Below are 13,758 nucleotides of genomic sequence, written 5' to 3' on the forward strand. Positions count from 1 at the left end.
GTCTGTTCTGTTGCCAATCCCACACTGTCTTGATTGCTGTAGCTTTATAGTAAGTCTTTAAGTCAGTTAGTGTCAGTCGTACAACTTTGTACTTCTCCTTCAATACCATGTTGGCTGTTCTGGGTCCTTTGCCTTTCCGTATAAACTCTAGAATTAGTTTGTCAGTACCCATAAAATAACTTTCCTGGATTGTGACTGGGAATGCATTGAATCTATAGATCAAGTTGGGAATAACTGACATCTAACAATATTGAGTCCTCCTATGCATGTTCATGGAATCTCTCTCCATTTGTTTAGTTTTTCTTTGATTTCATTCATCAGGGTCTTGTTGGATTTATACCTAGGTAGTTCTTTTTTTTTGGGGGGGGGGGTAATATAAATGGTATTGTGATTTTAATTTTAGATCTCACTTGTTTACTGCTGGTATATAGGAAAGTGATTGCCTCTTGTACATTAACCTTGTATCCTACAACCCTGCTATAACTGCTTATTAGTTCATGGAGTTTTCTTATCAATTTTTTCAGATTTTCTACAGAGATGATCATGTCATTCATGAATAGGGACAGTTTTATGTCTTCCTCCCCAATCTGTATACGTTTTATTTCCTTTTCTTGTCTTATCTCATTAGCCAGGATTTCTAGCACGATGTTGAAAAGCAGTGATGAGAGAGGACTTCCTTGCCTTGTTCCTGATCCTGGTGGGAAAGCTGAGTTTCTCATCATTAAGTATGATGTCAGCTCCAAGACTTTTGTAGGTACCTTTATCAAGTAGAGAAAGTTTTCCTCTATTCCTAGTTTACTGAGAATTTTTTATTACAATGAATGTTGGCAGGATTTGTTTTGTCTCCTGGTATGTCCTGGTGCTTGGAGGAAGTGCCAGCCCACGGCAGGCCCTCAGTTATCACCTTTGGAAGGAACAGGTGCAGAGTGTAGAGAAGTGTCTAGCAGGGAGAAGGAGACACCACAGTGATGGCCTCGGGTAGGTGAGAGCGGAGGGGCCATGTGGACATGGGGCACAGCAATCCATCCACAGGAAAGGGGTGAAGGCATGCTGAAGGGGTGCAAGTGGCAGGAAGGGGGACCTACAGTGGGAGTAAGTGGAAGTCTCTCCTCACTAATGCAGAGGTCACATTGTCAGCTAAGAGTCTGGGACCCTGGAGATGAGGCAGGGCCCCAGGACGACGAAGGCAGGTTCTGGGATGGAAAGGGAGGAGATGGGTCTGGAACCAGAGGCCCAAGCTTGGAAGCAAGAGAGGAGTCCATGAGGCCCCAGAGCAGCAGAGACTGCAATTGGACTCAGGGCTTCATGTCCTTGTTTCCTGCATGTCCAGGAGGGACAGGGTGGGCTCAGGACACAGGCAGCAGGGGACCAGGGCACCAGGGATGATTCTGAAGGGCTCTCTAAGGTCCACTGGCCGGACATACCCTCGGAGGCACAGGTGCCACCACAGCCTCCTGTGGGGCCAGGGCCAGAGCCCCGTCCCCGAGGCATCTTTTCTGCTCCACCAGCCCTAGCACAACCCCCCCCCCCCCAACTTCTGCAGAGACTCCTACTCAGGCCACATGGATTCATTTCACTTCGGTCCAAAGTTAAGTGGATGAGTACATTGGCAGCTCTGCTGTCTCCCCGAGCAACAAAGCTGTGCCCTCACGTCCTGGGCCATCCTGGGCCGTCCAGCAGCATTCATGGGCAGGTCTACAGAAAGCCCAACGTGCTCACATACACAGAAGCACAGAACTCAGCCATGGGGCAGGGGGACGCTCCCGGGACCCAGGGTTGATGGAGAGATGTAAGCCCTACCTCTGCATAAGAAATGGATAAAGGGGGTATAACCCTCCACCCTGAGAGCTTTAGCAGGGCCTTGACCTAAATCTTCCCCTTGCATGAGCCTCCCAGCACAGAGTAGGTGCTCAAACAATGGTCTGTCTTTCTATCCTAGTTTTGTGGGGGCAAAAATGAGGGAGATTGGACCAGCCCCATGTCCTGTGGCTGAGGTCACAGGGAATGGAGAGTGGCATTCCCTCCCCCTCTCAGTTTCTCCACGTGTAAAACAGACAGGACTCTGAGAACCCTCCGTCATCTAGACTTCTGAAACAGTTCTAACACCTGGCACACAAAACCAGTTTGAATGGGGCAGACTTGGTCCCATTCTTCCGAGTAGGGAAGTGAGGCTCAGAGAGGTGAAGCTGCTTGCCTGGAGTCACACAGCGGGGGTGGGGGAGCAGCCCCAATTAAATCCAGGCCAATCTGGCTCAGGCCCAACACTACACCTCCTTGGGTCCCCAGCCCAGGTCTCGGCCTCCCCTCAAGCTAGAGCCCTTCTCAAAGGCCTCTGTGCCTTTGGAGGAACCTGGGGCCCAGCCACAGGGCTTCTTGGTCTGGCAGCTTGCCTCCCTCAGTGTATCATCTCTCAATCCCTGCTCCTCTCCTGGCCAGTACATTTTGAGAATTAAATGAGATATTCGGGAAAGCACTGAATGCAGCACCTGGCACCACAGGACACAGAGTAAACAGTCACTTCATTCTTATTTTGGTGTGCCGAGTCTCAGCGAAACATCACGGCACTTCCTGAGAAATAAAGGCACCAGTAACACCATGGGGTGCTGAATCCACCACCAAGTCAGGCATTTTGCTGAAGTCCCCAAAATATGCTGACAGTTGCCAGGAGCCAAGGGAGGAGGCCGAAGACACCCAGGCCCCCAGGGCACATGGCCTCAGGCCAAGGGATCACAGCGGTTTGTCAGCACACCAGCCATTTCCAGAGGGACTCTGCCTGGCAGCCCGGGATGGAGCCAGGGCTGGGGGACCAGCAGGAGTGAAACCCAGCCCTCTCCCTCCTTTGACAGCAAGTCTGCAGGGAAACTGGACACCTGAGGAGGTCCCTTGGGCTCCAGGCCAGTCAGACTGCTAGAGATGGGCTGGGCTGCTATGCAAGCTCTCTGAGCCTCGGTGTTGGCATCTGGACACAGGGCAGCTACGCCCCATCCCTGGAGCTAGCCATGGGGACCCACCAGGATGAGAACGGGTCCCGCGTACGACAGGGGCAACCACCCAACTCCTGAAGACCTCACGCTGGGGGAGGACGAAGGTCAGGGAAATAACGGCCCTGCAGGAGCCGGCAGCTGCCAGGAAGGGAACGACAGAAATGCGTTTCAACAGGAAGAAGCACTCCACTGGCTCTAAGACAGAGGGAGTGGAGGCCACGGTGAGATCCAGGCACGCTCAGCTCTGCAAGGGGCGGGGCAGGGACCACCCTTGGAGGCTGCAGCGGTGGTAGCTCTAACAGCCACAAGGCACAAGCCCTCCGACCCAGCAAGGCCGCTTCTGGGCCTTTTGCTTGGACGGCCCTGGCACGAGGACCTCAGTACCCAGGCGATCACAGCAGCGTTACATTCGATAACAGCCAAGGGCTGGAAGTGCCCCGGAAGGAGTGAGGCAGGCCCACGGAACAGAAATCCAGCCCAATGCGGGGAATACTGGGTAGACCTTAAAACCGGTTTGCTGATTGATGTGCTAATCAAAGGGGTCAGCTGCTACGCCTCCCCTGTGCAATTCCTCTGATCGCTCCAGCAGCCTGACGGGGAGAAGGACTGTGAGTACCTCCCTGCGGCAGATGAGCGAGCGGAGACACAGAGCAGCCAAGCAGTCTCCCCGGGACCCACAGCTGGTAAGCAGCGCTCACCAAGCACACTGTACGTGCTTGGGTCTCCAAGATGCAGTGTTAAAAATATTTTTTTTTCTTAAAAAAGCCAAGACACAGGGCAGCACATCCAGGTTGACCATGTGCATTGGGTTGAGGGATGGCTCCCCCAGCACCTGTGAATGTGAGTTTATTCACATAAGAGATCTTTGCAGGTATAATGAAGCTAAGGATGTGGAGAGGAGACCATCCTGGATGACGACGGCCCTAAATCCAATGACAGCGTCCTCATGAGAGGAGAGAAGATGCAGGGAGCAGAAGCCACAGGAAGACAGAGGCAGAGACTGGAGGGACACGTCTACCAGCCAAGAAACCCCAAGGGCTGCCAGCAGCCACAGGAGCCGGAGAGAGAGGTCCAGGGCGGATCCTCCCCGGAGCCTCCAGGAGGAAGCAACCCTGCCGACATCTTGATTTCAGACTCTGGCCCCCAGAACTAAGAGACAGTAATCCGTTTTGTTTTCAGCCCCCTAGTTTGTGGTGACTTGTTATGAAAGAAAGTGGTACAGACCCCACCCGCTCCCCGCCATCCCACCTCTGCTTTCTCCTCTGGACCGGGCTGACTGACCATCCCACCGGACAGCTGCTCTGCACAGGGCAGTGCAGACGTGTCGGGTGTGTGGGTTTGTTCAGCCACTTCCCCTGTGTTCCCAGTTCCCAGTTGAGCAGACGGAGGCCAAAGGCTGGGGTCACAGCTCCCAAGGGTGCTGCTCCGCCTCCACTCCCCATCCACCAGGGCTTGATCTGCGGCAGGGTGCGTAGGGGACCCCTGAGACCCACCAGGAGGGCAGCTGGGTCGGGACAAGACCCGGTCACCTGGCTCTGGAGCCTCAGGGCCGGGGCATCTGCTGTAGAATTGGGGCCAAACCCCACAAGTGCCATGAGGCTCCAGCTGGCAGGGCCGACAGAGGAGAGGAAGAGGGTGGCTGGGGTCTCCTTTGCTGTGAAGCCCCAGGAAGGGGCTGGGTCATTCCATGGCTGCCGGGGACTTTTGGAGGTACCCCCTCCAGGGGTCCTGAAGGCCCCTGGGGCCCGGGGTGGGGGGAGGGGGCAAAGGGGAGAACTTGGCCACCTCGGCCAGGCAGATGCTGCCGACAGCTTGGCGCACAGCACGCCGAGGTGATGGGCACCGTTGAGCCTCCGGCCTGCAGAGGGGCTGGGGGCAGGGAGAGAGGAGGCTGCCCTGATCGCAGAGCTGAAACGGAAAAGGGATGAGAAAAGAGATGCCCAGACGGGGCCGTGATGTTCACGTCCACTTTACACACGGGGAGACTGAGGCTCAGGACCAGCACAGGAAAAACTAACACCCTCTCAGACCCTTTCCACGGGGGCCCTTGGTGGAGTCAGGCAGGGCTCTCCTTCCAATTTCTCTCAAACCCGGTGACAGGAGTGACGGGGCTGGCACCGGACTCGAAGCTTAGAGGCGGGTCAGGGGTGACTGAGTGCCCAGCACAGGCCTGCCCCCGCCGAGGACCTCAGAGCAGCAGCCTGGCCAGGGCCCTCCCCGCAGGGCTCAAGCACAGCGCTGGCCTTGGCCTCGCATTTGTCCACGCTGAGCTGTGCGGTCCCTGAGGCCCAGAGGAGCCGGGGCTGACCCAGGGCCAGGGACGGGGCTGCAGCAGGGCGATCTTCCCACGGTGGCTGGGCTGGGGCTGCGCTGCTGGGGAGACTGCACGCGCAGGATCCCAGGCTCCCCCCCAGGCCCTCGAAACCAGAACTTCTGGGGACGGAGCCAGGAGATCTGGGTTCTCCAACGGCTTCCCGAGGGGTCTGAGGAGGGAGGTACCCCAGCAAAGATCCAGCACCGCTCCCAGGTCTAAGACATGCCAATTCTGCTATTCCAGGCTCTCTCTCCCAAAGAGGCCACAACTCCACAACTCAGAGCCCGTCGCCGGCAAACTTGGGTGGCTGAGTGCATTCCTAGGCTCCACAGCTAGGACTCTATGGTCCCAAGACGCTGAGTCAGCCCTGAAGTCAACGGCCATCAAAGGAGAGAAGATAAAGCCCCTGAGTGTGGGGCCCGGGGCACCAGCAGGGGCAGCAGGGCTGGAGAGACAAGAAAGCAGAGAAGAGGGAGAGAGGGCACCACAGCTGCTGGCTTGTGTACATAACGAGGTCCACGTGTCGTTAAGCACTCGGACAACCCAGAAGGTTCTATAACGACAGGCACCTCAGGAGCATAAAGGTTTGGGGTGGGGTGAGGGGGAGACAAGGTTTGAGAAACAGAAATCCATTTTCCTTCCTTACGACTGTGTGATGCGTCACCATAACCCTGTGGCACTCTGGTCATTAAAAACTGTGACAATTAGCAAGAGACTATGACGAGGTCTATCCTTCCTTAAGTGTCTGTTCACGTGCTCCTTCACCCTGCCCCCCAACCCAGCCATCAGTTCCCAGGCATGAGGCAAAGCAGTGGCACCTACTCAAGACTTAATTGTCGAAAGCACGAACAGTGCTGAATTCTGACCTCCTCAGGGCCTGTGTGACCAAGAGTCACCAGACGAAGACCGCCGGGGCTCTCTGAGAAGGAAAGGGAGAGGCCGGCAAGAAAAGAGATGTCCAGGGGCTGGTCCCAAGGGTGTCGTGGAAGAGGGGTCCCAGGGCCCTTGCCACACCCTGCTTCCACAAGGCCATGGCCCGGGCCCCCGGGAAGCCCCACCTTTGAGCACCCCCACCTGCCCCCGGATCCTGGCCCCCTCGGGAGTCACCAGCGTCCATCCATCTCTGCCCTCCACGCCACCCAGCCAGGCCCTGAGCTCTCTGGGCCTTGTCAGCCCCTAGTCCTGTGAAAAGGCCAGATGAAGCCAGCTCCCCTCACTGCCCCCTGGCCCAGCCTGGCCTGGAACCAAGAGCCCGGAGGCGCAGGGGCAGGGGCGGGGGGGGGGGGGGTGTGGCGGCTGCCACCCAGAACGCCAGCTGCTGGCAGTGATTTATTTTTGCTTTAAGTGCTAGCGAATGGCAGGGCTAGAGCCGCCAGCTCAGGGGGCTTGGGCTGCAGCTGGAAGCAGGGGAGGTGGGCAGGGGTGGGACGCACACAGCCCCTCCCTGACCTCGGCCGCGCGCGCGCGTGCACACACACACACACACACACACACACACACACACACACACACAGCTCGGTACCTCACTACCTCCACATGCCACAGCCCCGCCTCAGCCCAGCTCTCCTGGGGAAGGCTCCCAGCAGCTGTGAGGAGGCTCCGGGGGCAGAGGGTCCCAGCCACTGCCCCCGACCTTGCTCCTAGAGCGCCGTGCCACCTTTGGCTGCGGTTGTCCCTCTTGGGGCACAGGCTGCCCATTCCCACAGTGGGGATGTCCCAGCATCCTCTCCCTCAGGACACCCCCTCGCAGCATGGGGGCCACAGCCACAGGCAAGCTGGAGGGGGCCAGCTCCGCCCCAGAGGTCAGCTCGGGAGACAGTGCCTACCCTGCACTCAAGGTGCTTACGCGCCAGGGGAGACGGACAGTCAATAAGATAAAACAATAATGTGGCAGATGGTGTTAAGTTCTTCGGAAGAAAAAAGCAGGAGGAGGAGGTGGGGAAAGGGAGGCTGCGGTGTGGCCCAGGGGAGCCACGAGAGGCCTCGTGGTGCAGGTGGCATTTGGGCAAGACCTGAAGGTGATGAGGAGGGGGCCACGTGGAGATCTGCAGAGGAACATTCAAGGCAGAGGGGAGTGACAAGTGCAAAGGCCCTGGGGCAGGAGCAGGCCTGGTGTGTTGGAGGCACAACAGAGAGGGAGGTAGGGTGGCCCGAGGGGAAGGCAGCAGCAGGGACCAGACTGTGGGGCCCCGCAGACCAGGGCGAGGAAGGTCTGCAGCCCAAGACCTAGAGGCCTTGCACCGGGAACTGCGTCTGGCGCTACAGGGCTGAAGGCTCATTAGGGGGCCGGACCAGGTCTCCAGGGCCCCCACAGCCTCACGCGGCCTTTGCAGCTACCACTTCAGCAGGTGGCCAGGAAGCCTTGAGATGCAGAACATCGGCGGGGCGAGTGCAGAGAGCAGGGCGGGCAGGTGGGTAAAGCCAACACACCAGGAGGGGGAGAGGGAGGCCCTCCTCCCCCGTGGAACCCTCCCCTACCCTCTCGGGGCCTCAGTTTCCCCCCGCCCCACCCCCGCCCAAGGAAAAGCTGGACTGGATGCAGACGTCAAGGCTCTGGCACCACAGAGGCTCCCACGTCCACGCTCCCATCCTGGCCCTCTCAGAAGCCTCCCCACCTGGCGCCTCCATCCTACTTCACAGATGATAAACTGAGGCCCAGCAGGAGAAGGGACTCGGCCGCAGTCAGGCCGCCGGCCTCACTTGCCCTAGTTGTCTGCCCTAAAGTCTCCCCCAAAACAATGAGACCCTTGAGGACAAGGGCTGGGTCTCCATTCACTCCACACCGTTTATCAAGCACCTTCTATACGCCAGACACGGCACCGGGGCCACATCTGAGCAGTGGGGCACCCGGGTCTCCACCCCAGGAGCTCACAGTCCCCCCACAGCCCCCACGGAGGCCTCTGCGGCAGAGAAAGCAGCCTAGACACAGACCCAGCAAGCATTTACTGAGCACCTACTGCATGCCGGGCCTTAAGCAGGTCCCGAGCACACAGCACCCTGGGAGCTGCGATGGCAGGCAGGCACCAGGGCCTGTAGGCGACCAGCCCTGGGTGGGGGCGGCCCCCGGAGCCAGCCCGCTGCACAGGCACATCTGGGCAGGGTGTCTGTGGGATGCAGGAAGGGGGGCTCTGGGTCCGAGCAGCGTTCCAGCCTCTCCCAGAGCCTCCCTGGGCCTCACAGAGATCCCGCCACCCTCTACACTGGCAGACCATTGGGAAATGAAACCAGCTGGCCGTGCTGGGCCCTCAGCCCTAGATCCTCTGGAAAACCCTCCTGCCTGCGCCCAGCCCCACCCCCAGCCCCACCCCCACGGCGCCTCTGAAGCCTCCGGGCCTCCTGCCCTGCCCGCGGCCCCGTTTCAGGCTGGCTTTCTTTCATCCTCGGCCGTCCCCTGGCGGTCTCCCTACCGCACTGCCAGTTCCCCTGGAGCAGCCATCCGGTGGACCAAGCCCACACCCACCACACCTTCCAAGCGGCCAGCCCAGCCTCTCCCCCTCCTGCTGCCCACGAGCTGCCTCGCTCCCAGCCTCTCCTCCATGCCAGCCCGAGGCAGGGTTCCAGCTGCCGCCCCAGGGGAGAGGCAGGTATGCCCAGGCATCACTCACAGCAGAAGCCCAAGCAGGGGCCCAGCAACAGGCACCCACTGCACCTGTCGGAGGATGGCCGAGCCCGCGCTGGGAGCAGCGGAGTTGAGCGTGGGCATCAGGTGGGCCCTGAGAGGGCTCCAGCAGCCTCCAGCCTGGAGCCAGACAAGGGCCACAGAGGTTGCTGGGAGTGACAGTGCAGTTGCTTCCACCCCAGACATTGTGCCAAGGCCTCCTGGTGCCATGCTCGGTGCTGCCAGCCATGGCCCAGGGCACCGGAGGCCTCGCCAGGCCAGAGGAAACTGCCCACGGCAGAGCTGGTCCCAGGGCTGCTTAACTGCAGGCACTGCTGTCACTGTCACTGTTATCACTGCTGTCACTATGATTTCACTGCCTCAGGGCCACCAATGTTACCTCGTCCTGCTTTAGGCAGACTTGAGAGCAGGGACACCATGGCCCTGGGACAGGAAGCCTGGCAAAGCAGCCCTCTGGCCTGGGGGGAGTTAGATGGAGGTTTCTGCTCAAACCCCTGACTTGCTGTGTGGCTTTGAGCAAGACCCTGACTCCCTCTGGGCACCTTCTCTTCCCAGCACAGCACAGTTCCCTGAACGTCCTTCCACCAGGCACACAAGTTGAGGGGTCCCTCCTGAGCAACCTGAAGCCTGATGGGGGTCTGACATGGCAGTTGGGAATGGGAGCGGGTCCAGGGATAGACCTACAAACTTAGGCTCTGCCCCTTTCCCCAAGAGGAGATCCGTGCCCTTCAGGGCGAGGGAGGAGGCTCTGCTGTGCCAAAATCCAGCATTTATAGAGTGCCCAATGTATGCACTCAGCGGTACACCAGTAGAGAAGAGGGACCTCCCCTGCTGTCCGGCACACCGGCACCCCCTTCCTGTCCCCAAGGGTGCCCAAGCAAGCCCCTCCCCCCTTGAACCCTGCTCTCCCCTCAGGGGTCTCGGCCCCACAAGACGGGAGCCCTTCCAAGGCCCCCTCCTGGAGCTCCCTAACTGGAGGGGGCGGAGCTGCCAGAAAGCTGAGGGGCGGATGTTGCAGAGGAGTGTCTCTGGGGGTCCCAGTGCGAGGTGGGCGTCCTTTTCTCACAATGGCGGAGGGCGTATACCACAAAAAGACCAGAAGCCCCCACTACTCCACAGGTTCTCCCCTCCCTGGCCCTCTCCGGCCACGTGGTGGCGGTCCAGGGCGGAGACCTGCAACGAGGGCCTGCCAGGGAGAAAACCAGCACAAGGAGAGGCTGGGGTCCCAGTGGAGAGCAGCACGAGCGGCGGGTGGGCTGGAGGCTACCGCCTTCTGGGTTCGCACCTTCAAGGAGGCGGCTGCTGCCAAGAGATGGCGCCTGCGAACCCGGGCTCCGGGCGCTGCATATGGGGGGCAGGAGGTCCCCAGCATTTAATTCCAGGGTCTGTCCTGGGCACAGGGAGCAGAGAAGAAAGGAGCAAAGGTCCCACGCAGCGCAGTGCTCCAGGATGAAGAGCTGCCCCGGAAACAAGGAGCACGGTGGCCCCGGTCCCTGCAGATCCAGGCCGCGGGGAGGCAGGAGAACCTCCCAAAACCAAAGACCACCTCCAAAGAGACACTCTCCTGTGACCTCTGGTTCTGAACACAGGTTTTAAAATATTTACATGACGGGCGCACACTCCGTCAGAACAGGCAGCCCAGACACCCACCGGGGCCTCAAGTCCCATCCGAAGCCCCGAAGGCGCTCCCCACCCAGTTGCCGCCGGCTCCCCCACCCCAAGCCCCTCCCCGCGCCCCAGGACACCCAGAGCAGACGTCAGCACGGGGAGGGGACACCGGCCCTGGAAGCTGCGAGCCTTCGCGGCCAAGGGATCACCCCTCTGCGATCAAGGCCGACTTCTGAAAGCAAAAAAAAAAAAAAAAAAAAAAAGGTGCGGCTGGACTCGTCGGCTGGCTCACTCGCCAGCGGAGAACACCATTTCCAGAATGTTTTCACTCCATTAGAGCACAGGAGGTGGGCCAGAGGGACGACGCGAAGGACCCACAGCCCTTGGGCCTGGGGGCACTTTCGCGGCCCCCCGCCGTCCGCGCCCCCCTCCGCACCCCCACCCGGGTGGCGGGGGTTCTCCGGGGAAGGTCACGCGTAAGACGGACGCCGCCCGCGGACGCGCCTCCCCGCGTTCCCTCCTGAGCCCCCTCGGGCACGTCGTCCAGAGGGGGGCCGAGGGCGCCTCAAAGTTTCCCGGAGCGCCCCCAGCACGAAGGTTAACAAGGAAAGAAGTTCCCGGCGGCGGTGGCTGGAGACAGGGCCGGGAGGAAAGCGGGCAGTCAGCACTTCCTCCGTCGCGCACCAGCGCGGGGGGAGCGCGCGCACACAGCCCGCCGCCCCACCGTCCCCGTGCGGCACCCCTCGCGCTCGCCCGGCCGGGGAGGGGGCCCGCGCGGAGCTGCAGCTGGGCCCCCGCGCGCTTACCTCGGTCCGTGCCCGGGGCGCGCCGCGCCCCGCGTCCTCCGAGCTCCCGGCGGCCGCTCCCGGCCCCGGCGGCCGCCGCCGCGCTGCCTGCATCGCCGCCGCCGCCGCCGCCGCCGCCGCCGCCTCAGGGCAGCCCCCGGGGGCGCTCCATGCCGGGGGCCGCGTCGGGCCGGAGCGCCGGCGGCCCGGATCCACCCGCCTGGACGGCGCCCCCGGTCGCGGGGCGCACGCTCGGGCCGGCGCGGCTGCCGTGGGTCCCTCCGTCCCGCGGCGCGTGCGGCCGGCCACCCCCTCCCCCGCCGGCTGCTATCCGATCCCCGGCCGGGCCGGCCGTGCTCCCCCCACGCCGCGCGCCCCGCGCCTCCCGGCCCGCTCCGGCCGCCCTGGCCCCTCGCCCTGGCCCTCGGCTACCGTGCCCGGGGAGGCGGCGGCAGAGGCAAGGCCCCGAGAAGCGGGCAGAGCGGCACGGAGGGCGAGGAGGCGGCGGGAGGCTGAGGCTCAGCGCGCACCCAGCTCCGCGCCCGGCTGTCACCAGAGCCCGGCTCGGCACCCACTCCAACTCTCCGCCGAGAGCACGCCCGCCCCGCGCCGCGCCCCGCGCCCCCGCCCCCGCGGCCCAGGCCTGGCCGGTCGGCCCGGCCGCTGCCCCCTCCGCGCACAGACACACGGCCAGCCACTTGCGCCCGGGAGCGCGCGCGCGTGCACACACACGGAGGCATGTCCGCCCAGAGATCCACACAGGTGCCTGGCGAACGCATACACGGGCGAGGAAATCTTGCACACACGTGTGCACGCAGCCAAGTGCACAAGTGCAGACGTCCGGATCCGCACATGCAAAATGCATGCCGGGAGGTGCATGATGGCTGCAGGTGCACAGGTGCAGCACACACCCACCCAAGCATGCACCTGCAGGGCGGCAGCTGCAGGAGGCACCTGTGCACACAGACCCCAGCTTGTGCCTTCCCATGGACGCGTCTCCCATCGCACACCAGGCATGCACACTCACACACACACAGTTCCCCCTCGGTAACAGCATCTCTCCTCATCCTGTGCTCTGCTTGGCTTTTTCGTTTCCTGCTTTCTCTTGGTGCTCCTCCCCCTGCCCTCTTTCTCAGGGGACCTAACCCCCATGTGACCCTCTTCTCCTGCCACCCCTGCCTCTGCCTCTTCCCAGCCTGTCCCCACAAGCCCTGCCCTCCAAGCCTCCTGGGGCCTATTGTCTGGGCCTCAGATCTCCCAGCCTTCGCCGGGCCCAGTCCTTTCATCCTGGCAGACGGACCTGCCCGGCTGGGCCTTGGCCCGGGAGACCCCATTTTATCACCAGTCTGACCCCTTGCTCAGCTCTGGGGCCTCGGATTTGGGGCAAGGAGGCAGGTTTGTGCCCGGAGCACAAGCCTCAAAGGGCTCTCTGGCCTCCTCAGCCTCCAGCGTCCCCTTTAATGTGAAATATAATTATGTGTCTGCGCAGCAGGAGGACTGGCTGCAGGATTCTGACCAAGCAGGAGGGATTACTGGCCGCCGCCCAGATCGCCGGCAGCTCAGACAGAGCGGTGTGCAGGCCCCACCAGCGCCAGGCTCCCGGCCCCAGGCAGCTGGTGGGTTCGGCCTGGCCGAGGCCACCCAGGAAACTCGCCCCAGCCCGCCCAGGGCTGGAGCCACGCCAGGCCCTCTGCCCAGCTGCCGAGGCAGATCCCCTCACCTCTCCGCGACTCACCTTCTCCGCCTTCGTCGTGCAGCTGCAGGGAGGACTGACGACAGAGCGCACCTAACGCCCTCGGCAGGCTCACGGCTAGGTAGACCCCGGATGCTGACCGAGTGCCGGCTCACGACAACACTTCATTGTCCCCACGCCGCGGGCCGTTTCACAAGTCCAGACGCGGGTCTGTCCCCAGAACGAGAGCCCCCGCCCCTTGCCTTGACGGCTTCGAGGGGCTGTGGTAGAGAGGAGGGGCACTCCAGGAGATTCCAGCCCCGTGCCTCCACCCTGCCCCGACTGGTACACGGTGTCCTGCTTTTCTCCTCCTCAGAGACCAGCTCCCAGGGGGCCATAAGCTCTCAGGAAACTGTTCCTCCCTCTCCCTCACAGTGACCGAGGAGGGAAGTGGCTCCCCACCCTCCCCTGCCTGGTTCCCCAGAAGACAGAGAGCACAGTTCCCCCTCGGGAGGAAGGGGCCCCAAGACACCCATCCTGTGAGAGCCCACCCAGGATCCACAGAGGAGCCGGCATGCCCCTCAGCTGGGAGACGATTCCCGCACACGGTCTCGGCTGGCGAATGGACAGGAATACCTGGGGGGCAACTCTGTGTCTAGGATTCTGGCAGCTCATGGGACAAGGGGGTGCTCCCAGGGCAGCCTCAGCCCCAGGACACCCCAAACACACAGAGCCCCCCCCCAGCTGCTCACCAGCAGGGCCAGTGGAAGGCAAGC

General features: G+C 61.8%; 1 protein-coding gene across 4 annotated transcripts in view; it reads right to left on the reverse strand.

The window, feature by feature from the left end:
* Nucleotides 1–13,086, reverse strand: part of KCNJ12 (potassium inwardly rectifying channel subfamily J member 12) — a 48,098-nt gene extending 35,012 nt beyond the window's left edge. For 2 of the 4 annotated variants that reach the window (XR_009050079.1, XM_057716865.1), the window contains exon 1: nt 11,332–11,401. The gene's annotated coding sequence lies outside the window, so the exon portion shown is untranslated. Of the gene's footprint in view, nt 1–11,331; nt 11,402–13,045 lie in introns of those variants that run through there. The other 2 variants (XM_057716863.1, XM_057716864.1) reach the window with 2 other exon arrangements.
* Between the last annotated feature and the right edge of the window lie 672 nt (nt 13,087–13,758).

The sequence above is a fragment of the Hippopotamus amphibius genome, chromosome 17 (assembly GCF_030028045.1).
Source record: "Hippopotamus amphibius kiboko isolate mHipAmp2 chromosome 17, mHipAmp2.hap2, whole genome shotgun sequence".
Classification (NCBI taxonomy): Eukaryota; Metazoa; Chordata; class Mammalia; order Artiodactyla; family Hippopotamidae; genus Hippopotamus; species Hippopotamus amphibius.